Below are 25669 nucleotides of genomic sequence, written 5' to 3'. Positions count from 1 at the left end.
CTGTTTCAACATTTGAAATGTTCATATTCAAAGCAAAACATTTGCAATGCTACCATGTATATTCAAAAGAAAATAGCCACTAAATTTGGCTGCAACCGGAAATTCACCTCAATTACTTAGTCTGGAGCACTCATGCAGAAACATAATCTTCATTTTTTGATGGAATGGAGGAACGGTGGAGTGTATCTGGGAACAGGTTACGTATACATCATTTTTTCGGTTTTGTCACGTTTTCCATGCTATTTTTGATAGTTTAGTTCGTGCGGCAGAGATGTTACCTTCCAATCTAATCTATTAAATCACACAAATAGTATGTGACTAGAAACCTAAATGAATGCACCTTAATCAGATGGAAAACTGGCCAATTATACCACACTATTTAATGTGTGGCACAATCAGTCGATGCATCTTGCCAATCAATATTGGCAGCCAAACATAGACGCCACCTAAACGTGACCGCTTAAAATCACATAGGGTTTTCCCTATAAAGAGCACTTGAATATAATAATAATAAAAGTTGTGACAATTGTAGCTTCAGTTAGAATTTAGATATTACAGATGTCCATTCTGTACAATCGGATGCAACTTGAAAAAATGGAATAGAAATATCACATGAGAGAGATTAGAATGAACATGCTATCATGTATGAAGAAATCAGACCAGAATTCTAAGAATATAAAAACTGTGACAAAACCATTTGTATCTTCCATTAGTATTTACTAGATCTTTAGTTACAATTGTATGCTAACTGAAAAAATAGTGTATCATATATCAGAACAAAGAAATTATAATAAAAAAAGTTGGTACCCTAGGTATTTTGATCTTTTATGAATGACTACATGTTAATCTTTTTGAAAAGCAGTTTTTTGTTTTCTCTACTACTATAGTGTAGCAGTTTTGAATTTGGATTTACCACTCCTTCTTATGCTTCCCGCCAAAACAACCCTAGAGTGATTCTCAACCGTTGATATGCTATACCGGGCATGCATCTACCGTTCATCGATCACCAAGGATGACAATCCAACGGCTGGCATGCGTGGGATTCGCTCCCCGCCACAGCGAAGCAAGTCTGCGCTGGACCACTTGTGTGAAGTGAACCACAATAGGAGCTGGGCGATTTTTCTAGAAGCATGTACTTTTTTCTAGGGGGTTGTGTGAATAGTGTGGTACTATGGTAATTGATCTACAGCATCATGTCCACTACCGGAGAAGAAGAAATAAAATATGCTGCTGCTGTCTGCTGGCCATGTCAGAGGTCTGATTGTGCAATACTAAAACTCTTCAAAAAAAATTGAACTTCACAATAAACCGGCTACAGTTTTCTTTCTTTATTCGCATTTTCGTAAATGAGAGGAAGCTTAGCATGTTTTATTTGAAACTCATGAAAGAGAATTCAGCAGGTTAAAATTCCATCGATAGTCTTCTATGTATAAACCTACTATTAACATTTCTACAATGTGATCATAATATCTCAGAATGATATTGTGCCATCCATGCATAATTTATGTTGTGTGTAATCTGCTTCAACATGACAAAACACACGTTTTTTTGCAGAAATTTGTAGCGCTTGTTTTTGCTATTACATCCCTATAGTCCATATATGTGTACATACATCTTTCACTGGACTTGGAACATTTGCCATAATCTACAGGTATTCAATCTATTTTTTACATAGCTAGAATTAACTGATTCACATTTGTTCATATTTGCATACTTAGACGTGTTTTAGTGTGTACATGTTGGATCTAAGAAAAATGTGAGTCAGTAAAATAACCTACCACGTGCACGTAACTTTATGAAAAAACACTAACAATATGTTTCATCTTAAAATTTAAAAATAGGTAATAAATTCAATTGAATATATAATATGATATATTATTTTGTATAGCTGTTTGTCTTTAAAGTCTTGTGTTTTCATGGCAGTGTTTGTGCTGCTTCAGTAAGGACTAGAACACTATAACGGGATTTTTTTCTTTTTTAACTTCTTTTTTTTTGTTGTGTGCATCCATACTACCATCGGGGTATGGTGTTGTTGTAGAGGCTGGGTGAAATTAGTATCTTTGCAATACTAATATATTACCTTTATTGAAAAATTTAAATATTTACTTTCTAAATATAACATTTTAAAAAAGTTGCACTCTCCAATTTTATTTGTTAACGTGCAAAGCACGTGCTACGTACTAGTACGCATTAAAACGCCATTGTGAGGATGGTGCTTTATGGTTTTCTAAAAGCACACACAACCATAAGACATATTAGGCAACTACATTTGGATAATAATACATATTAGGCACCATATATATCATCAAAAGAGATGCAAAATGGAAATGCAAGGTGCTTTCTGTAATTAATACAAATAAAACTAGAACAAAGAACAAGTATATCTACTCACTCGGTCGCTAATACTGCAAGTATCAGTCACAATAGAAGCGTATTCGTTGGTTAAGATTGAGACTTACTGTCTGTCAATATTCCGTAGCTGATGTTGTTGTTGATGCAATCGTTCCTTTATAGTAATCGTCCAAATAGCACAAGACTGCAGGGTCAAAAAGTGGTAAAGCTAACTCCTTAACATTTCATAATTGAACTACTACTGCAGCTTATCACGACTGATTCATACACTGACAACACTAAACCTGTAGGCCTTCCAGCTGGTCTATGTGCCTCGACGAATGATCTTGCAGAGGGTCAGTAATGCTTTACAATATAAGATCAATTCCAACTCAACAGCTCCATCAACATGACTATTCCGTCTGGTGTGCCCAACACGTTACTTATAGAGCAGAAATTCATGCAGCCTTAAGACAGATTATGAACCTTATGCACCTACCTTTATTTTTACTCAACAAAAACGGACATATTGATTTTTTTTCGTTTGTTTTTCACAAAATTGAAAATGCATTCATCTAATTTAGGACAAGATAGGTAACCTGTTATATTTTGCAATCAGTCTTAGAGGTTCAGACTGCTCGGATGTGAGTGTATTAGTGTAAACATCAATCTACTTGCTTGTTTGATTGAACCAAAATGTTGTTATATATGTATGTGGTTGGTGCTTCCTCAGGTGACAGAAAATGTAGCTACTTGCTTGAGACTGAGGTACTGAAAGCACACATGCTACTACAAACTATATAACAGCTAGCGGTTCAGAGCCAGTGAGAGATGATTCTAAGAATAAGAGCAGCAAGACAAGGAGACCAATGTAAGTTCCATGGTGATTGTTCGATATTTTTATTTATGGAATGCAACACAAATGAATAAGAAAACATCTCTTTAGGTGCAATCAAGACCTGGTGAAGATGTGGCGTTGAGGTTCAGGATGGTTGATCCGGTTCCCAAGACTTACATGATACGAAATTCTGTTTGAACGTCGTCGTAACCCCTCCCCCCGTGAAGATGTGGCGTTGAGGTTCAGGATGGTTGATCTGGTTCCCAAGACTGTTACATGATACGGAATTCTGTTTGAACGTCGTCCCCCCCCCCCCCCTTTACAGTCTATTTTTTTTTTTATGTTTCGTTCAACTCATGTCATAGGTTTAGAATAGTCAGTGAACCAAAAATGATAATATATACGCGCCGACAAAATAATAGCCCAACACAAAACCTAAACACATTTAGCAGAAGACGGCGCGGCAGGACGCGCTTGGTCCATCTAGTATGTTTTGTGAAAGCCAAGTTTACAGCGCTAGCATTGGGACTCTTAGCAAGTTTTTGTAAGAACTTTATAACTTCAGAGATGTGGCAATCATCAAAATCTAAATCATTACAATCTAAAGCAATGGGATTATCATCCCCAAGGTTGGAAAAAATTTCAGCAGTTTTATCACAGGCAGTTTCAGCAGTTTTAGCAGTTTCGGGTAATTTTGCGCGCTTTGAACTAGGAGTAGTAACATTGCCAACACCAATTATTTTATCATTGATAGTAGGAGGTGCAGCAACATGTGAAGATATAGCATTGCTAGTGGTGGTAATAGTCCAAACTTTAGCTACATTTTTCTCTTTAGCTAGTTTTTCATTTTCTTCTCTATCCCACCTAGCACGCAGTTCAGCCATTAATCTTATATTCTCATTAATTCTAACTTGGATGGCATTTGCTGTAGTAACAATTTTATTTTCAATATCCCTATTAGGCATAACTTTCGATTTCAAAAGATCAACATCAGAGGCAAGACTATCAACCTTAGAAGCAAGAATATCAATTTTATTGAGCTTTTCCTCAACAGATTTGTTAAAGGCAGTTTGTGTACTAATAAATTCTTTAAGCATGGCTTCAAGTCCAGGGGGTGTATTCCTATTATTGTTGTAAGAATTCTCATAAGAATTAGCATAACCGTTACCATTATTATAAGGATATGGCCTATAGTTATTACTAGAATTGTTCCGATAAGCATTGTTGTTGAAATTATTATTTTTAATGAAGTTTACATCAACATGTTCTTCTTGGGCAACCAATGAAGCTAACGGAACATTATTAGGATCAACATTAGTCCTATCATTCACAAGCATAGACATAATAGCATCAACCTTATCATTCAAGGAAGAGGATTCTTCAACGGAATTTACCTTCTTACCTTGTGGAGCTCTTTCCGTGTGCCATTCAGAGTAATTAACCATCATATTATCAAGGAGCTTTGTTGCTTCACCAAGAGTGATGGACATAAAGGTACCTCCAGCAGCTGAATCCAATAAATTCCGCGAAGAAAAAATTAGTCCTACAAAGAAGGTTTGGATGATCATCCAAGTAGTCAGTCATGGGTTGGGCAATTTTTAACCAAAGATTTCATTCTTTCCCAAGCTTGAGCAACATGTTCATTATCCAATTGTTTAAAATTCATTATGCTACTCCTCAGAGATATAATTTTAGCAGGGGGATAATATCTACCAATAAAAGCATCCTTGCATTTAGTCCAGGAATCAATACTATTCTTAGGCAGAGATAGCAACCAATCTTTAGCTCTTCCTCTTAATGAGAAAGGAAACAATTTTAATTTTATAATGTCACCATCTACATCTTTATACTTTTGCATTTCACATAGTTCAACAAAATTATTGAGATGGGCAGCAGCATCATCGGAACTAACACCGGAAAATTGCTCTCGCATAACAAGATTTAGTAAAGCAGGTTTAATTTCAAAGAATTCTGCTGTAGTAGCAGGTGGAGCAATAGGTGTGCATAGGAAATCATTATTATTTGTGCTAGTGAAGTCACACAACTTAGTATTTTCAGGGGTGGCCATTTTAGCAGTAGTAAATAAAGCAAACTAGATAAAGTAAATGCAAGTAACTAATTTTTTTTGTGTTTTTGATATAGCAATCAAGACAGTAAATAAAGTAAAGCTAGCAACTAATTTTTTTGTGTTTTGATATAAGTGCAGCAAACAAAGTAGTAAATAAAATAAAGCAAGACAAAAACAAAGTAAAGAGATTGAGAAGTGGAGACTCCCCTTGCAGCGTGTCTTGATCTCCCCGGCAATGGCGCCAGAAAAAGAGCTTGATGGCGTGTAACTCACACGTTCGTTGGGAACCCCAAGAGGAAGGTATGATGCGCACAGCAGCAAGTTTTCCCTCGGAAAGAAACCAAGGTTTATCGAACCAGGAGGAGCCAAGAAGCACGTTGAAGATTGATGGCGGCGGGATGTAGTGCGGCGCAACACCGGGGATTCCGGCGCCAACATGGAACCTCGCACAACACAATCCAAAGTACTTTGCCCCAACGAAACAGTGAGGTTGTCAATCTCACCGGCTTGCTGTAACAAAGGATTAACCGTATTGTGTGGAAGATGATTGTTTGCAGAGAAAATAGTAGAAACAAGTATTGCAGCAGATTTGTATTTCAGTATTAAAGAATGGACCGGGGTCCACAGTTCACTAGAGGTGTCTCTCCCATAAGATAAAAGCATGTTGGGTGAACAAATTACAGTCGGGCAATTGACAAATAGAGAGGGCATAACAATGCACATACATGTCATGATAAGTATAGTGAGATTTAATTGGGCATTACGACAAAGTACATAGACCGCCATCCAACCGCATCTATGCCTAAAAAGTCCACCTTCAGAGTTATCGTCCGAACCCCTTCCAGGTATTAAGTTGCAAAGCAACAGACAATTGCATTAAGTATGGTGCGTAATGTAATCAATAACTACATCCTCGGACATAGCATCAATGTTTTATCCCTAGTGGCAACAAGCACAACACAACCTTAGAACTTTCTCATCACTGTCCCGGTGTCAATGCGAGGCATGAACCCACTATCGAGCATAAATACTCCCTCTTGGAGTTAAGAGCAAAAACTTGGCCGAGCCTCTACTAATAACGGAGAGCATGCAAGATCATAAACAACACATATGTAATAACTTGATAATTAACATAACATGGTATTCTCTATCCATCGGATCCCGACAAACACAACATAGAGTATTACGGATAGATGATCTTGATCATGTTAGGCAGCTCACAAGATCCAACAATGAAGCACAATGAGGAGAAGACAACCATCTAGCTACCGCTATGGACCCATAGTCCAGGGGTGAACTACTCACTCATCACTCCGGAGGCGACCATGGCGGTGTAGAGTCCTCCGGGAGATGAATCCCCTCTCCGGCAGGGTGCCGGAGGAGATCTCCGTAATCCCCCGAGATGGGATTGGCGGCGGCGGCGTCTCCGGAAGGTTTTCCGTATCGTGGTTCTTCGCATCGGGGGTTTCGCGACGGAGGCTTTAAGTAGGCGGAAGGGCAACGTGGGGGCCACACGGGGCCCCGATACGTCTCCGACGTATCGATAATTTCTTATGTTCTATGCCATATTATTGATGATACCTACATGTTTTATGCACACTTTATGTCATATTCGTGCATTTTCTCGGAACTAACCTATTAACAAGATGCCGAAGTGCCGGCTCTCGTTTTCTGCTGTTTTTGGTTTCGAAATCCTAGTAACGAAATATTCTCGGAATCGGACGAAATCAACGCCAAAGATCTTAGAATCCCCGGAAGCATCCAGAACACACCGCGAGAAGTCAGAGGGGGGCCACAGGCCCACCAAACTACAGGCTGGCGCGGCCAGAGGGGGGGCCGCGCCGCCCTATAGTCTGGCCCCCCTGTCAGCCCTCATGCGCCGCCTCTTCGCCTATATAAAGCCCCTGGATCAAAAACCCTGATACGAAGAACCACGATACGGAAAACCTTCCAGAGCCGCCGCCATCGCGAAGCCAAGATCTGGGGGACAGGAGTCTCTGTTCCGGCACCCTGCCGGAGCGGGGAAGTGCCCCGGAAGGCTTCTCCATCGACACCGCTGCCATCTCCACCGCCATCTTCATCACCGCTGCTGCTCCCATGAGGAGGGAGTAGTTCTCCATCGAGGCTCGGGGCTGTACCGGTAGCTATGTGGTTCATCTCTCTTCCATGTACTTCAATACAATGATCTCATGAGCTGCTTTACATGATTGAGATTCATATGAGTTTTGTATCACAATTCATCTATGTGCTACTCTAGTGATGTTATTAAAGTAGTTCTATTCCTCCCGCACGTGTGTAAAGGTGACTAGTGTGTGCACCGTGTGGTTCTTGTCGTAGGCTATGATCATGATCTCTTGTAGATTGTGGAGTTAATTATCATTATGATGGTATTGATGTGATCTATTCCTCCTACATATGCATGAAGGTTACGGTGTGCATGCTATGCTAGTACTTGGTTTAGTCTGTTGATCTATCTTACACTAAAGGTTACTAAAACATGAGCATTATTGTGGAGCTTGTTAACTCCGGCATTGAGGGTTCGTGTAATCCTACGCAATGTGTTCATCATCCAACAAAAGTGTAGAGTATGCATTTATCTATTCTGTTATGTGATCAATGTTGAGAGTGTCCACTAGTGAAAGTGTAATCCCTAGGCCTTGTTCCTAAATATCGCTATCGCTGCTTGTTTACTTGTTTTACTCGCGTTACTTCTGCTGCGTTACTACTCGCTACCATATTACCACCATCAACTACACGCCAGACAAGCTATTTTCCGGCACCGTTGCTACTACTTATTCATACCACCCGTATTTCACTATCTCTTCGCCGAACTAGTGCACCTATTAGGTGTGTTGGGGACACAAGAGACTTCTTGCTTTGTGGTTGCAGGGTTGCATGAGAGGGATATCTTTGACCTCTTCCTCCCTGAGTTCGATAAACCTTGGGTGATCCACTTAAGGGAAAACTTGCTGCTGTTCTACAAACCTCTGCTCTTGGGGGCCCAACACCGTCTACAGGAAAGGAGGGGGAACGTAGACATCAAGCTATTTTCTGGCGGCGTTGCCGGGGAGGAAAGGTAAAAAGGCACTCATACTACGGTCCCAGGTAAAGTATTTTTCTGGCGCCGTTGTGTGTGTGCTCAAAGCTATTTCCTTTAGATCCTGCAATTGCATCTTGTTGTTTCTTGTTTACACTAGTTTGGCATAATGTACAAGAGTGAGCTTCTTATTCTATTTCCTGATTTAAAACATGGATTGTTTGATGCGAAAATTAAAAAACCTATGAAATCTTCTTTGCATGCTTGGTAGTAATATTAGTATGAACGCTTTGAACACCATTGTTGACAATAATATAGAAAGTTCTAAGCTTGGGGAAGCTGGTTTTCATGATCTTTTTAGTCCCCCAAGCATTGAGGAGAAAATTTTCTTTGATGATACTTTGCCTCCCATATGTGATGATTATAATGATAGTGGTCTTTTGGTACAACCTACTATGGAGAGTAAATTTTGTTGTGATTATACTATGCCTCCTACACTTTATGAGAATAATAATGATAGCTACTTTGTTGAATTTGCTCCCACTACAACTAATAAAATTGATTATGCCTATGTGGAGAGTAATAATTTTATGCATGAGACTCATGATAAGAATGCTTTATGTGATAGTTATATTGTTGAGTTTGCTCATGATGCTACTGAAAGTTATTATGAGAGAGGAAAATATGGTGGTAGAAATTTTCATGTTACTAAAATGCCTCTCTATGTGCTGAAATTTTTGAAGCTACACTTGTTTTATCTTCCTATGCTTGTTACTTTGCTCCTCATGAACTTGTTTATTTACAAGATTCCTATGCATAGGAAGCATGTTAGGCTTAAATGTGTTTTGAATTTGCCTCTTGATGCTCTCTTTTGCTTACACTACTATTTCTTGCGAGTGCATCATTAAAACTGCTGAGCCCATCTTAACGGCTATAAAGAAAGAACTTCTTGGGAGATAACCCATGTGTTATTTTGCTACAGTACTTTGTTTTATATTTGTGCCTTGGAAGTTGTTTACTACTGTAGCAACCTCTCCTTATCTTAGTTTCGTGTTTTGTTGTGCCAAGTAAAGTCTCTATGGTAAAGTTGATGCTAGATTTGGATTGCTTCGCAGAAACAGCATTGCTGTCTGTCACGAAGGTCTAATTCTCTGTAGGTAACTCAGAAAATTATGCCAATTTACGTGAGTGATCCTCAGATATGTACGCAACTTTCATTAGTTTTGAGTTTTTCCATTTGAGCAAGTCTGGTGCCATTTTAAAATTCGTCTTTACGGACTGTTCCGTTTTTGACAGATTCTGCCTTTTATTTCGCATTGCTTCTTTCGCCGTGTTGGGTGGATTTCTTTGTTCCATTACCTTCCAAGTAGCTTTGAGCAATGACCAGAAGTGTTAAGAATGATTGTGTCACCTCTGAACATGTGAGTTTTTTGATTATGCACTAACCCTCTAATGAGTTTGCTTAAAGTTTGGTGTGGAGGAAGTTTTCAAGGGTCAAGAGAGGAGGATGATATACTATGATCAAGAAGAGTGAAAACTCTAAGCTTGGGGATGCCCCGGTGGTTCACCCCTGCATATTTCAAGAAGACTCAAGCGTTTAAGCTTGGGGATGCCCAAGGCATCCCCTTCTTCATCGACAAATTATCAGGTTCCTTCTCTTGAAACTATATTTTTATTCGGTCACATCTTATGTGCTTTTCTTGGAGCGTCAATATGTTTCTTGTTTTTGTTTTTGTTGAATAAATGCTTGTGTGGGAGAGAGACACGCTCCGCTGGTTCGTATGAACACATGTGTTCTTAGCTCATAATATTCATGGCGAAGTTTCCTCTTCGTTAATTTGTTATATGGTTGGAATTGGAAAATGATACATGTAGTAAATTGCTATAATGTCTTGGATAATGTGATACTTGGCAATTGTTGTGCTCATGTTTAAGCTCTTGCATCATATGCTTTGCACCTATTACTGAAGAAATACATAGAGCTTGCTAAAATTTGGTTTGCATAATTGGTCTCTCTAAAGTCTAGATAATTTCTAGTATTGAGTTTTGAACAACAAGGAAGACGGTGTAGAGTCTTATAATGTTTACAATATGTCTTTTATGTGAGTTTTGCTGCACCGGTTCATCCTTGTGTTTGTTTCAAACAACCTTGCTAGCCTAAACCTTGTATCGAGAGGGAATACTTCTCATGCATCCAAAATCCTTGAGCCAACCACTATGTCATTTGTGTCCACCATACCTACCTACTACATGGTATTTATCCGCCATTCCAAAGTAAATTGCTTGAGTGCTACCTTTAAAATTCCATCATTCACCTTTGCAATATATAGCTCATGGGACAAATAGCTTAAAAACTATTGTGGTATTGAATATGTACTTATGCACTTTATCTCTTATTAAGTTGCTTGTTGTGCGATAACCATGTTTCGGGGACGCCATCAACTATTCTTTGTTGGATATCATGTGAGTTGCTATGCATGTCCGTCTTGTCTGAAGCAAGAGAGATCTACCACCTTCATGGTTGGAGCATGCATATTGTTAGAGAAGAACTTTGGGCCGCTAACTAAAGCCATGAATCATGGTGGAAGTTTCAGTTTTGGACACATATCCTCAAACTCATATGAGAATAATAATTGTTGCCACATGCTTATGCATTAAAGAGGAGTCCATTATCTGTTGTCCATGTTGTCCCGGTATCGATGTCTAAGTTGAGAATAATCAAAAGCGAGAAATCCAAAATGCGAGCTTTCTCCTTAGACCTTTGTACAGGCGGCATGGAGGTACCCCATTGTGACACTTGGTTAAAACATGTGCATTTGTCAACACCCGGATTTTTAAGTCCAGATGCCTATTATGTCATTCATCGCAATCCCAGGATAATGTTGTTGCGAGGCATAATAGTCGAATATCACAGTCATTATTTATTACAAGCCATAGTGTCATACACTCTTGAATCACATGATTCATATTACACAAATAGTTGATCTCACAATCAACAACATACACAAGTTCATACATAGCGGAAGCGTAATAGTAACGGGACTCTCTAGTCCACAGGCCAACATTTGACGTCAGAAGCCCCTAGTTGTCATAGGCATCCTGCTGGTCATCCTCGAGATAGTTCTGTTCATCATCGTACTCTGGCCATTTGAATAGCCAGGGACAAAGCCGTAAGTACTTCAAGTACTTGCAAACTAATACTATTGTAAAATGCCCATTAAAGAAACTAAGCTCTAATTTAACTTGCATAAGCCATATTTTAGTTCATAAGCTCGGATCATGTACTAACTAACTTAAGTGGGAACATTAGTGTCATTCCCACATCATTGGTTCAATACCCAAAGAGTCACCAAGTCACCATTCATATTTACTAAAGCTTTCAAAAATCTGACACCGGAAACTGTATGGCCCTTCCAACCGTCCGTAACCGTGGACACGGCTATTCGAATAGGTTTACACTCTGCAGAGGTTGCACACTTGTGCCACAACATTTGATTTCATCCGTCGGAATAACTCCGAGTCACCGTAACACAAGTACGCGGATCATCAACCATAACCTTTCACTTACACATCCTAGTATGAGCACCTCTCCCCATGAGCTCGGCCTCCCGATGAAAACCAACCGTTAACCCGGGAACCGCACGGGGCTTGGCCGTACAATTTCACCTCAATTCACATCCTTTCTCAACAACGGAGGCAGCCTCAGCACAACCCCTATGATGTGTGTTCAGAGGGAACTCATACTAAAATCTATAAACTTCCAGTTAAGCCCTACCCATAATCAGGTATTGTGGGGGTACTCAAAAATTGGAAAGGTATCGCATTCAAACCAATATCAGGTTTTTATCAAAAATCACCATCTTCTCTTGTTCACCATCAAATTCAAACTCTTCAATGGAATGCTTCATCATTCCAAGGTTTCAAATTCAACCATTCACATATTCCCATCTAAAGTAGTCAAATTTTAGTATTTTAGCACTAGCACTAATCATGAAGGGTGCTACTTTGCTTTGCTACCTTTACTCATCTAGTAGTCTTATTCTCTATACCCATTTTAGTTCATCCTTGAAAAACACCACAAGTATAACTTGGGTGGTGTACACATAAGATAAGCTTATATAAAGAAGGGTAAGAATCATGGTGCCTTGCTCAAGGTGAGCTTTGTACTTTGCAAGAGTATTATCTTGCCTTGGTAGTTCTCTAGGTTTTCTCCTTCTTCTTCAGGGTAGAATTCTCCTTCCTCTTGATAATCTCCGGTGCTAGCGTCTAAATTTGGAATACGAAGTATAATCACCAAACAAGCTCAAAGGCTATTCTACACACATTATTACTTCACACAAACTATACTAAGCACACACATAAAATAAGTAAGTGTATTGGTGGGTGACTTGAGGAAAATGATTTCCTCTTATTCATATGTGATAAGTAATGTTCATATACTGTTTGGGGAATAAATTCCTCTCATTGAATCTTCTTAAGATTTAATTTCTCCACAGCAATACATGAATCCTATGTTGACCCAAGTCAACCATTCATCATCATTATTGGAGAATATGATTTAAATGAGGTAGACCACCTCATACTATTTTAAATAACACTACATTTGATTTAAATCTCAAGTAATTCATATAAGAGAGTTTGAGACCAGGGGTCCAAACATCACATGAATTCATTTGAGACAAAGATTTAAATGAAGTAAAAATACTTCATAAGATTTACATAATAGTTTTGGACAATATCACTTACTAAACTAGCCATATTGTCCATTAATTAAACTAGGGCATGATCATGCAAAGTGACCACACCATTTTCTTGCAGAAACAATTAGTGGAAGTGAAATGTGAGCTATAGGAGTTGGAAATAACTTAATATCTATTTTGGTTGATTTTTAAGAATTAATTGAGTATGTAAAAGTCCCTGTCTTGTTATTTTTATCACATTTATTCTACCAAGAATCTGACCATGGGGCCAGTGGTATTAGTTAGATCTTTTTCTTAGCTTTCCAACAACATAAAGTTCATCAAATTTGGTTTAGCCAATTTCAATCTATTGAATTTCAAAGTTGGAACCAGTATGGAAATTAAATGGATTTGGATAATTCGAATTTGAATTACTGGGCTACGCGGGAAAGCTAACTGGGCCGAAACGTTTAAAAACGGCCCAAGGCCAGCCCACCACGCATCTGTGCACGCGCGGGCCGCCTGACAGTGGGCTCCACCCGTCAGCGACTCATAATAGCCGAAACGGTATGTTTTAAAGTGGATCGTTGGATTAGAATGAGATCGGACGGCACTGGGCCATCGTCGTCTCCGGCGAGATGGGTTCACTGGCACGGCGGCGGTAGGGGGTCGGAGGCTCACCGTGGCTCCAGCTAGGGTTGGGCAATGTGCTTGGGGACGTTGTCGACGACGGCGAAGCAGCCTGTAGCAGCGGCGTCGTCAGGGGCGACCTCCTTCTCCGGCGATTGCTGCAGGGCTTCCGCGGCAGTGAGGCGTCGATTGGGCGGCGGCGGTGGCTAATCGAGCATGGCGAGGTGCTGGGGAGGTCGAGGAAGAAGAGGGGAAGGTGGTGGTGTGCTTGGATCATCAAGGGGAGGTCTCCTTTTATAGGTGCGTGAGGGGTGCCGTGGGTGCTGCGGCAAGTCGACAAGGGCGCGGCGTCTCCGGTGAGCTAGAGGGCTAAGCGACGACGGGGTCGTGTTCACCACGTCAAGGCGGTACTGCGAGCGTCAACGGCGCGGCAAATGGGGGCGTACGACGGTCGGGCGCGTCCGTGTACCGCCGCGGCCGTGGCGGAAGGAAGCTTCCTCTCCGGCGGCGGTAGACGCTAGGGGGTGACGCGAGCGTGTCCGGCGAGCTCCGCGTGGCGACGCAAGTACCGTGGCGAGCGGAGGTGGTCGGGGTACGGCGAGGTACGTCGATCGACGCGTGCCCGTGTCGCGCGCGTCCGTGCACTGGGTGACGTCGCCATGCCGTTGGCGGCGTACCTGGGGCGTCCTGGGCGCGCGTCGTCCGGTGCTTGTCGGCGTCTCCTCGACCAACGGCGGGTACAGGCGATCTCCTGGGATCATGGGCGACGCGTTGGACATGGTGGCCGTGGCGATGGTGAAGAGAAAGAGAGGGAGGCGTGTCGTGGGCGACGTGGCCGGCATGGCCATGGCTAGGCCATGTTTGGTCGTGTCCAGGGGTGCCAAGGCATGGGCTGGGTAGGGTTAGGTCTTGTGGTCAATGCTAGGTCAAGTAGTGAGCAAGTGGTGGCCTGGTTTGATCACATTTCAAAAATTGGTGATCTTCCAAATGTTTCAAAGTCTCATCTTGGCAGGCTTCTATCTTTTGATCCATGATGAATTTGGGGTGATGATCTTTACAGAAGTTGTTCACCTTGTTGAGTACTTGGATGACATGCCAAGAGTTGGATTTGTTTGGTTTGGAAAAATTGAAATAGAGAGGCTCAAAGTAGGTACCAGACTATAAAAGTCAGAAATGACCATTATCATATGTGATCATGTTTTCAATTTTGAAAATGGTTTGAAAAGTAAATCTTTGATTCTCAAAGTTGTATTCACTCTTTAATAACATAACACCATTATTGGTGAAGATCAAATGGGTCTAAGATCAAATTTACCAAAAATGACATAGACCTCATATTAGGGTTTTTAGGGTTTTTGTGATATTTGATTTCTTTCTCTTTTTGAGGTATTTAATTTATGATGATCACTTGATCACTCTAGGGTTTTGGAGTTTATCACATACACAAGATAACAATCATCATGGCACATCACTCAAATGCACAAGTCCTATGCAGGGTACTATATGCAAGTAAAAGTTTTTGTTGGTTCTAAATTTTGGATAATTGAAATTGTTCTTCTTCCTTTATTTGAAATTTGGGATGTTACAACATTGCAAAGATCCGGTAGTCCAAGCTAATTAGGACAAGGTGCGGGCACTATTAGTATACTATGCATGAGGCTTGCAACTTGTAAGATATAATTTACATGATGCATATGCTTTATTACTACCGTTGACAAAATTGTTTCATGTTTTCAAAATAAAAGCTCTAGCACAAATATAGCAATCGATGCTTTCCTCTTTGAAGGACCATTCTTTTACTTTTATGTTGAGTCAGTTCACCTATTTCTCTCCACCTCAAGAAGCAAACACTTGTGTGAACCGTGCATTGATTCCTACATACTTGCATATTGTACTTGTTATATTACTCTATGTTGACAATTATCCATGAGATATACATGTTACAAGTTGAAAGCAACCGCTGAAACTTAATCTTCCTTTGTGTTGTTTCAATGCCTTTACTTTGATTTATTGCTTTATGAGTTAACTCTTATGCAAGACTTATTAATACTTGTCTTGAAGTACTATTCATGAAAAGTCTTTGCTTTATGATTCACCTGTTTACTCATGTCATCACCATTGTTTTGATCGCTGCATCCACTACATATGTTTACAAATAGTATGATCAAGGTTATGATGGCATATCACTTCGGAAATTATCTCGTTATCGTTTTACCTGCTCGGGACGAGCAGAACTAAGCTTGGGGATGCTTGATACGTCTCCGACGTATCGATAATTTCTTATGTTCTATGCCATATTATTGATGATACCTACATGTTTTATGCACACTTTATGTCATATTCGTGCATTTTCCGGAACTAACCTATTAACAAGATGCCGAAGTGCCGGTTCCGTTTTCTGCTGTTTTTGGTTTCAGAAATCCTAGTAACGAAATATTCTCGGAATCGGACGAAATCAACGCCAAAGATCTTAGAATCCCCGGAAGCATCCAGAACACACCAGAGAAGTCAGAGGGGGGCCACAGGCCCACCAAACTACAGGCTGGCGCGGCCAGAGGGGGGGCCGCGCCGCCCTATAGTCTGGCCCCCCTGTCAGCCCTCCCGCGCCGCCTCTTCGCCTATATAAAGCCCCTGGATCAAAAACCCCGATACGAAGAACCACGATACGGAAAACCTTCCGGAGCCGCCGCCATCGCGAAGCCAAGATCCGGGGGACAGGAGTCTCTCGTTCCGGCACCCGCCGGAGCGGGGAAGTGCCCCCGGAAGGCTTCTCCATCGACACCGCTGCCATCTCCACCGCCATCTTCATCACCGCTGCTGCTCCCATGAGGAGGGAGTAGTTCTCCATCGAGGCTCGGGGCTGTACCGGTAGCTATGTGGTTCATCTCTCTTCCATGTACTTCAATACAATGATCTCATGAGCTGCTTTACATGATTGAGATTCATATGAGTTTTGTATCACAATTCATCTATGTGCTACTCTAGTGATGTTATTAAAGTAGTTCTATTCCTCCCGCACGTGTGTAAAGGTGACTAGTGTGTGCACCGTGTGGTTCTTGTCGTAGGCTATGATCATGATCTCTTGTAGATTGTGGAGTTAATTATCATTATGATGGTATTGATGTGATCTATTCCTCCTACATATGCATGAAGGTTACGGTGTGCATGCTATGCTAGTACTTGGTTTAGTCTCGTTGATCTATCTTACACTAAAGGTTACTAAAACATGAGCATTATTGTGGAGCTTGTTAACTCCGGCATTGAGGGTTCGTGTAATCCTACGCAATGTGTTCATCATCCAACAAAAGTGTAGAGTATGCATTTATCTATTCCGTTATGTGATCAATGTTGAGAGTGTCCACTAGTGAAAGTGTAATCCCTAGGCCTTGTTCCTAAATATCGCTATCGCTGCTTGTTTATCTGTTTCTATCGCGTTACTACTGCTGCGTTACTACTGCTACCATATTACCACCATCAACTACACGCCAGCAAGCTATTTTCTGGCACCGTTACTACTGCTCATATTTATTCATACCACTTGTATTTCACTATCTCTTCGCCGAACTAGTGCACCTATTAGGTGTGTTGGGGACACAAGAGACTTCTTGCTTTGTGGTTGCAGGGTTGCATGAGAGGGATATCTTTGACCTCTTCCTCCTCGAGTTCGATAAACCTTGGGTGATCCACTTAAGGGAAAACTTGCTGCTGTTCTACAAACCTCTGCTCTTGGGGGCCCAACACTGTCTACAGGAAAGGAGGGGGAACGTAGACATCAGGCCCCACACCACAGGTCGGCGCGGCCAAGACCTGGGCCGCGCCGCCCTATGGTGGCGGCCCCTCGTGGCCCCACTTCGACTCCTCTTCGGTCTTCCGGAAGCTTCGTGGCAAAATAGGACCCTGGGTCTTGATTTCGTCCAATTCCGAGAATATTTCGTTACTAGGATTTCTGAAATCAAAAACAGCAGAAAACAGAGAATCGGCTCTTCGGCATCTTGTTAATAGGTTAGATCCAGAAAATGCACGAATATGACATAAAGTGTGCATAAAACATGTAGGTATCATCAATAATATGGCATGGAACATAAGAAATTATCGATACGTCGGAGACGTATCAGTCGCCGGAATCGACATCTCCGGCCGACGGAAATGGCGAGCTCGGTGAGGGCGTTGCAGAGGGCTTCGGCTCGATTCTTTGCGTAGGCTAAGCAAGAAGAGCACGACGGTGACGATGGTGGTAACGGCGGGGTCTGGGGAAGTCCATACCGGCGGCGATGGTCGAAGTCCGGCGCGGTAAGGGTTTCGGTTTGGGGAAAATTGGGAACGAGGAGGAAGAAATCGATGCGGGTGTTCGTCCAAAAGCTTTTATAGGGTGTCAAAATGCGCCTCGTCACGCAGTGGAGCACGGAGGGGTCGCCAGCGAGAGAGGGAGGCGAGCACGCCGTCGTGCTGGCGCTCATGCACGGTGGAGAGGATGAGGACGATGCCTCCAGATCTTTTTTAGACGAAGGGTTAAGTGGGCTGGGCCAGGCCGATCTGATGGGCTGCTGCTGGGCCAGTTACTGGGCTGCTGCGGGATGGTGAGGTCCAGGTAAGTTTTTCCCTTCTTTTTCTTTTCTGTTTTTATTTTCTGTTTTCTATTTTATTGTTTGAATTCAGGTTATACTTGCAGGTTCTAAATTATCTGAGTCCCCATAAGATTTGAGAACAATGCTTATAGCATAATTGTTTTGCTCAACAATAATTATTACTTGATTAAGTTGGGATTGTTGTGAGAGTTATGCCAAATTAAAAATGGGGCACCGCTAGGAATCGGCTCCCGATGGGTAGCTTCCTATCGGACTAGCCTATGACCACAGGATGAAACGCATGATGGCCCTACGATATTATGCTAGTCACGTTTTAAACCAGCCCCGCGTAATTGTCTCCCTAAAACGTGGTGCAGATTACATGCTTCCATAAAACCTGGCCGTAATAATAGGGGATCTCAACTGATTAGTACAATTTGTCTCATACTCAAGTACATCCAAGTTCTAGATTTTAACATTAAGAAATTAGCTCCCGTGTCCAAGCACTTTGGTTTCTTACGGTTTTCATTATTTGTTTGAAGTTTCAAACTAAATAAAATTTTCTTCCATTGAAATGGGAACAAGATTCTAATAACTCATTTCCAACAAATAAATGTTGAAAAACTATTAGGACTTGTATTTCGAACATGCATTTGTTGAATATACAGATGCTATATTTGGATTTACTTTACTATAAACGACTCTGGTTGCCGTGCAACAAAAACATGCTTCCATGGGGAATGAAATTTCCAGAGATTTAAATATGTGTGTGTTGTGCAAAAGAAATGTTTCAGAAGCAACATAGTACCACTTCCATCGACTAGTCTTGCTTCCAACATAATTGAATATTTTTCCAACAACAATGAAATTATTTTCACTGCAATAATTATACATGCTTCGGAAGAACTAGGATGAGCTTCTAAAGAATTAAATATTTGCTCCTATTGAATGGAGATGTGCTTCCATGGCCAAATATATATTAATTGGAAATTACATGTTTTATAATGATATGTAATGGCAAATATATGCTTGTTTCCACCATGCTTCTATGCATGCCCCCACCATGGAACGGGTCACATTCTCCGTGTTTGCTTCCATAGAACAAAAAGCGGCATCTAGGTATCTATCTTGTGGTATGTAGGCACAATGCGAGCTGATGGTGATGATGTGCTTCCTTCGGACTCATGCATGCGTCCTTGCTGCGGTAGCGTTGCTTCCTTCATATGGTGATCATGCTACATGCTGCTTGTCAACATTGGCCGTGCTTCCTCCATGTTGTGCTTGTGATTCTTCACACGCACCGGCCGATTTTGACCATACTTTTTTGGTCATCGTGCTTCATTTAGATGTGGCCGTGCTTCCTACAGATGGTGGTTGTGCTTCGTGCCTCAACGGAACAGTCTAGTGGAAGGAGCAAAGCTGCAACATGAAATCCATTGAACAGCCCCTGCGCATGATCAAGCCGAAGCATTAAAATCATTCCAGCACATCCGCACATACTCCATGACATGGAAGCACAGAAAAGGAGTATTTTGCTACCTAGAAATACAACGCTGAGCACTTCCGAAACTAGATAAGATGCACTTACCGAATCTTGTAGTCGACGAATCGACATGGCCAGATGATTTCCCCTGTCTGTAGACTTGAAGGCCCGACTGAGTTGTCTCCGCCGGCGGTCACCAATGGATCAGACACTGACTGTCCATGTAGGAGAGTGATATAGCGCTAGGACTGCGGATCGGATGGCAGCAGGTCGCATCACGAAGCAGTTTCCCAGTAGGTCGCTGGGCGGCTGTGAATCATGAACGCGGCGCGGTGACGGGTTGATTGGCAGCTACGAATAAGGAACGGCGGGCGAATCTGGTAGTCAGGCGGCAGTAGCGGAATGACGAGGAGGAGAAGAGCGATTCCGGCGAGGAGAATAGATCGGGACGAGACGCGGAGCCGCGGTGGTCGGGAATTAACGGCGCGTGTGGGACGGATCGCAGTTAATGGGATGAGAAAAAAATATTATGCTACCAGCCATTGGATGGAGGAGAGATGTAGGGTGTGTGAGTGGTCCGACAAAAGCCTTTCCATCGGACTACGATCTATAGTGTTTACCTTAAAAATAAGCATGGTTTGGGTAATTATTTCAATTCCCTTTTCAATTTGGGAACTAGATCTATTTAGATGATTTGAAGTTTATAACATGTGCAGGGTGAGCACATTTTTTTAGGGTTTTCTAATACTTAGCAATACTGAAGGTTCACATATATTTTGATTAAGGCTAGTTTTTAAGATGAATGGTAATGAGAAGGAATTGGACCATGATTTTATGTGAAGAATTATTTCTAAGATGTTGTAGGGTTTATCCTATTTCAAGGTTGGCATTATCATCATATTTTAATAGCACCATGAATTACCTAAAGTAGAGATTACCCTCATTATGGTTTGGTCTTGATTATAATGTTAAGTGGTTGAGAACCATCCATGGTTTAACTAAAGGTTTTAGACCAGGTTTACCTTATACTCCATAATTAAGTATTGGTTTTAAATAGTGAACAATTCTAGGGTTCTCATTATACTCACATAATGGCCATTGGTTTGCATCTCAATTATGCCTAGGTTCATGTTATGATCACCATAGTGATACATAACTAGGGTTGAGGTTTAATTCTAGGTTGTAGAGATGCGATGACACCATATTGCATGTGCTAGGATTTAATCTCCCCTAACCATGATAAGGTGGTTGATTACCTAACATTTCATGTTCTCCTCTAGTTACTAAAGATCTGAGAATTAGTTCTATTTGATTCCACTATTGTTATCCTTAATCCATTATTAAGTAACTAAAGTAGATATGGTTCTTTTCATAGTTAACTTTGGTTCTAATGATGAATTGTTTCTCATCATAAAAAGTATAGAGTTTAACTCCAAGGTTTTCTTATGTCCTTAGTTGAGGAATGAATGGAATATAGATGTGGTAGAATTATACCTGTGATCACCAAGTGGTTCACAAGTTAAGGTTGGGGATCTAAGCCTAGGGTTGTTTATTATTGATCTCCTTATAATTTCATGTGGCTAATGATATCTCGCTTATCCTATTAGGGTTTAACTTATCCTCACATACTTCAAGAGCATGATCATGGTTAGACATGATCCACTTATTCTTGATATCCTTACCTCAAGTTCTTAGGGTTTATGATCATCACTCAATTTATAATGATCAAGGTTAGGATTCCTAAAGTATTTCTAATGGAAGGGTTTATTCTAGGGTTTATGGTGTATTCACCATATCTTAATAGATATCTAGTCTAAAACTCCACTTGGCTATCTTGGTTGAATTAATCTCCTAATACTTTGGTTCAATGATTGTCCTTGAGTCTTAAATAGGTAAAGCTAAGAGTGGTATGAAGGGTCTCACTCATTTGGGAAGGACTTGAATAATACTCTAGGGTTCCTCTTGAAGATGATGGTTCTGAATACTTGGATGCATATCCAAGGTTTAGCTCAAGGTTTGTTATTGCTTCTCTAATAATTATAATAGATCTCTCACCTCTCTAGGTTTGATGTGTATTAATTATATGGAATAGAGAAATGTATTTCTAGGGTTGATCTCCTTGTTATGTTTCCAAGACTAGAGTAGAATCAATACCATAGGGTTCATGATAAGTGCATGGATTAGTTTAATACATGGAGAAGATAAGTGAAGAATAGTTTTCTCCAATTATTTTTACATGATTTCCAATTAAATGGATGTTCATAGGTTATGGCAAGGAACATCATGTTGTGACCTTTAATAAGATCAAATAGTTGATCACTGAGTAAAGTGTTGTTGGGTTGACTATTAGTTCCATTTGATCTAACCCCTTAGATCAAATCATCTCTACCCAAAACAAGGTTTTAATAAAGTCACATTGAGGTTTATAGCGCTTGACTTGATGAGCTACTTCAATTCCACCAAGGTCAAGTGAAACTTCGAGCACTCGTGGATCTGTTTTACTTTAAAGCGCGAAAATTCCCCAGATTTTATATGCATGAATGCAATGCACACATCTGTTTCCTCTATTTTTGTAACCCCAATACCTGGGATATTACAGTCTCTACCCCTTAAACTAAACTTCTTCCTCGAAGTTTGAACTCTCTCACGTTTCGGAGTGTGGATCTGACTTGTGCAGACTACATCTTTTCTCGAACTCCGTGGTGATCTCAATGGATATAATTGAATATATCTCTTGTCTAGATTCTTCCTGGAATCCATTAGTGTTTGACATCAAACAACTATTACTTCCTTTACTTCCATGATTTCCTCCAATATTATAAGCTTGTTTCCTTTCTCATTGAATATTCAATGATTGGGACTTCGTCTTGTCCTGACAGTCTTATTTGAGGACTAATTGGATAACATTCTCCTATTTGATAAAATAGGTCTTTGTTTTTCCCTTACTACCAAAACTGCAATAATAGTACTTGGTGAGGTACTTACTATGGAATTGATCATGATGGTTTATTCCTCTAAGAATGGATTAGACTCATTTAGTCCATCCAATCAGGGATTATAGTTGATACCTATAACTATTTTGGTTTCTTTAGGTTCCATGAAAGGAATCTTTCAAATAGACTTTAGTTTTGGTATGGTCAATCTCCTTCAGTCTTTGGCCTTCTCGAGCTGTAATTGGTCTACGATATTTTCTTCGTCCAACTTCATTTACCTAAGTTTACTTGAGTTATCGTACTTCTGAGTAAATATTACTCACTTTCTCAAGTTATAGTCCACTTCTTAATTCCTCGAGGTATAATCCTCGGCTTCTGGTCTGACATCTTTCTGAAAGTAGTGTTCAACAATCTTATGAAAATAAGATTGAACTTCCTCTCAGTTCAGACCTTCTTCATCTATCTTACTCAAAGTATTGAGTCATTGTACATCCAACTCAATATTTACTCTATCCCTTAGAGTTTTCTTATAATCTTCAACTCCTTTTCTTCCAACCATTGGACTTATGGTTAGAATATTGGTCTGGGTCTAGCTTATGGGTTGTACTTTTCTAAGAGTCTCACAAAGTACTTTGTGGTATATCCACTCAATTGTGGACTTCCAATGTGAATCCTTCGACTAAATGATTATAGGTCATTGTTATTTGCTTAACAAAATTTTATTTGTTCACAGCTTCTTGGTACAAATAATCCAATGGTGGACTACCTGATACCAATTGTGGCTATTTGTTATCTAAAAATGGATTCTATAATAGGTTCTGATCAACTGGACGGAACATCTTCTATTCTATCTCGCAGTATTGATCCTATACCAACTATGGTCTTATGATATCAACTATGGTCTTCTTATATCTGCTATGGTTTCATAGGTCATCTTCCTTTCTTCGAGGATTCATTGGTGTAAGAAAACCACTAGCTGACACTATGATTATAGTATTCGAAGTGATTTCCCATGCATTCCCTCTTCTATGTGGACTATGGATCTGCTTCAGCTTCACCATAATCACCAGATTTCTTACCCTCATGCTTCTTATGTACTAATGTACTTCTCTGTTGAGGCAAAGCATGAGTTTTGGTTGATACTTCCTTCGGAGTTTTGTGGTTGCTTCCCATTACTTTACTCCTTTCTTCTCACGAACCTTCAGCTTGTCTTCAGGATCTTCAGAATTCGTCACTTCCTCACACGAATACCATTACCCTCTAGATCTATATCATCAAGTAAAGACTTGATATTGCAACATGCATTTGCATATCAACGTCAAACTTCATGTATGGATCTAGTCAAACAATGAAAATCCAATAAAATCCAAGAAGATTCAGCTTTGTGCATATAATACACATCATCATAAGCCTGAATATAGTATTTGAGTAAGACATCTCTAAACATCAGGCTCTGATGTGTAGTATATAACACCACATAAGATAGGTTTATTTCGTGATACTTAACACGAGTATATGGGATTCTACTATTTCTCTCACCCTTTACCTTGATTGCACAATTGCAATGAGATAAACTTGAAACAAAGTGGTCTAGGATAGTTGTGGTTAACCTAATTTTCATTGGAAGTACTAACTTAGCTTCCATTTTGTTGAGGACTACTTTATTGATATATCTGGTTCTAACATCACTATTCTAGACACATAACTATTGGAATATAGCTCCTATACTTCCAAGTTATTGTATCGTAAGGCTATGGGCCTAATGTTCTTGACACAGTTCCCATGGTTTTTGGAACATAATTCTTGCACTATTGTTTAGCACTTGGCTTCTTATTGTACTCCTCCAAAATACTTATAATGTTCTATTCCATCACATAATGATTCTCAGGTGAATCATATATGATTAACAACTCTACCATGTAAGTAATCATATTTTATTCATATCCTTATCTCCCATGATTGACTCATCATGGTCTATACTACCTCATATGACCCATAGCTATCACATACCATCAATTGTTTCACATGTCTAGATAGTTTTATTACTCATTACTTAACTTGGTCTACATCTTCTATTAGGATATCTTAATTATCTTTATCAATTGATATAATTCCTATTACCAGTCTGGATAACTCTTACTTAATCATAACATATGTTGGTACACATCTTCCAATAGGATATCTTCCTTATGGTTGTATCCTCTCTTTGGACTACCATATATTGTATACCAACTGTGGTCTACTCATAATTATTTTAGGGTCTTAAGAGTATCCTACATAATTTGAGATTTAGCTAGCTAACATTACTTAGGAAATATAGGTAAGAAATGTTGACTCAAGTGTGTCAGGATTATTCTCAAGTGAATATCCATCTCAAGTCATAAAAAGATTTGGTTCACCTAAGACAACTTCCTATAGACACTACCAATCCTATAGGTCTCCTTTAAAGGGTTTTTAATCCTAAGGTCAAAGCATTTGCTCGATACCAACCTGTGGTGACCCGGCATACCACTGCATGGTGTAGTATGCAAGTCCGATATAACACCAATGAAACACCGTTCCACTAGTATTATATCGCTCAGAGTGGTACAACAGAAACATATGCGGGTCCAAGGCATGTCTATAGAATTACAACATCGACTCTGTTACATAAGATCAGCACAGCCTCCTACTTTACAATGAGGTAAAACTGCAACTAAACTCCGGAAGAACGTCTCGTAGTCTAGTCTTATCACGAACTCTATTTGTAGAGTATTTCACTAACTACAGAGGCTAAGAATAGACTCTAGCTAAATAGGAGCTAGGTTTAGGAAGCTAGTTCCCTTCTATGGCTAAACTAGGTTTTCTCCTTGTTGGATGTGGTATATGACTCCTCTGACAGTGTCCTGTCTCTTGAAGTAGTTGTTGACTCCTCGGCCTTCGAGTTGCACTGTAGGTCCTCCTTCGATGCCTCCATATCTAAGCAGGGATTTAAGAGTGGGATGAGTACGAGCGTACTCAACAAGTTCATTATAGGAAAGAGGTGTTTAATGCACTAGCTACAGCATTAGACCAGAAATTCTAATACCAATGCAGGTTTTCATAATCATTTCTTCAAGAGGTTGC

This window comes from Lolium rigidum, chromosome 1 (genome assembly GCF_022539505.1).
Source record: "Lolium rigidum isolate FL_2022 chromosome 1, APGP_CSIRO_Lrig_0.1, whole genome shotgun sequence".
NCBI classification, from domain to species: domain Eukaryota; kingdom Viridiplantae; phylum Streptophyta; class Magnoliopsida; order Poales; family Poaceae; genus Lolium; species Lolium rigidum.
Note: the sequence above shows the minus strand (reverse complement) of the source record.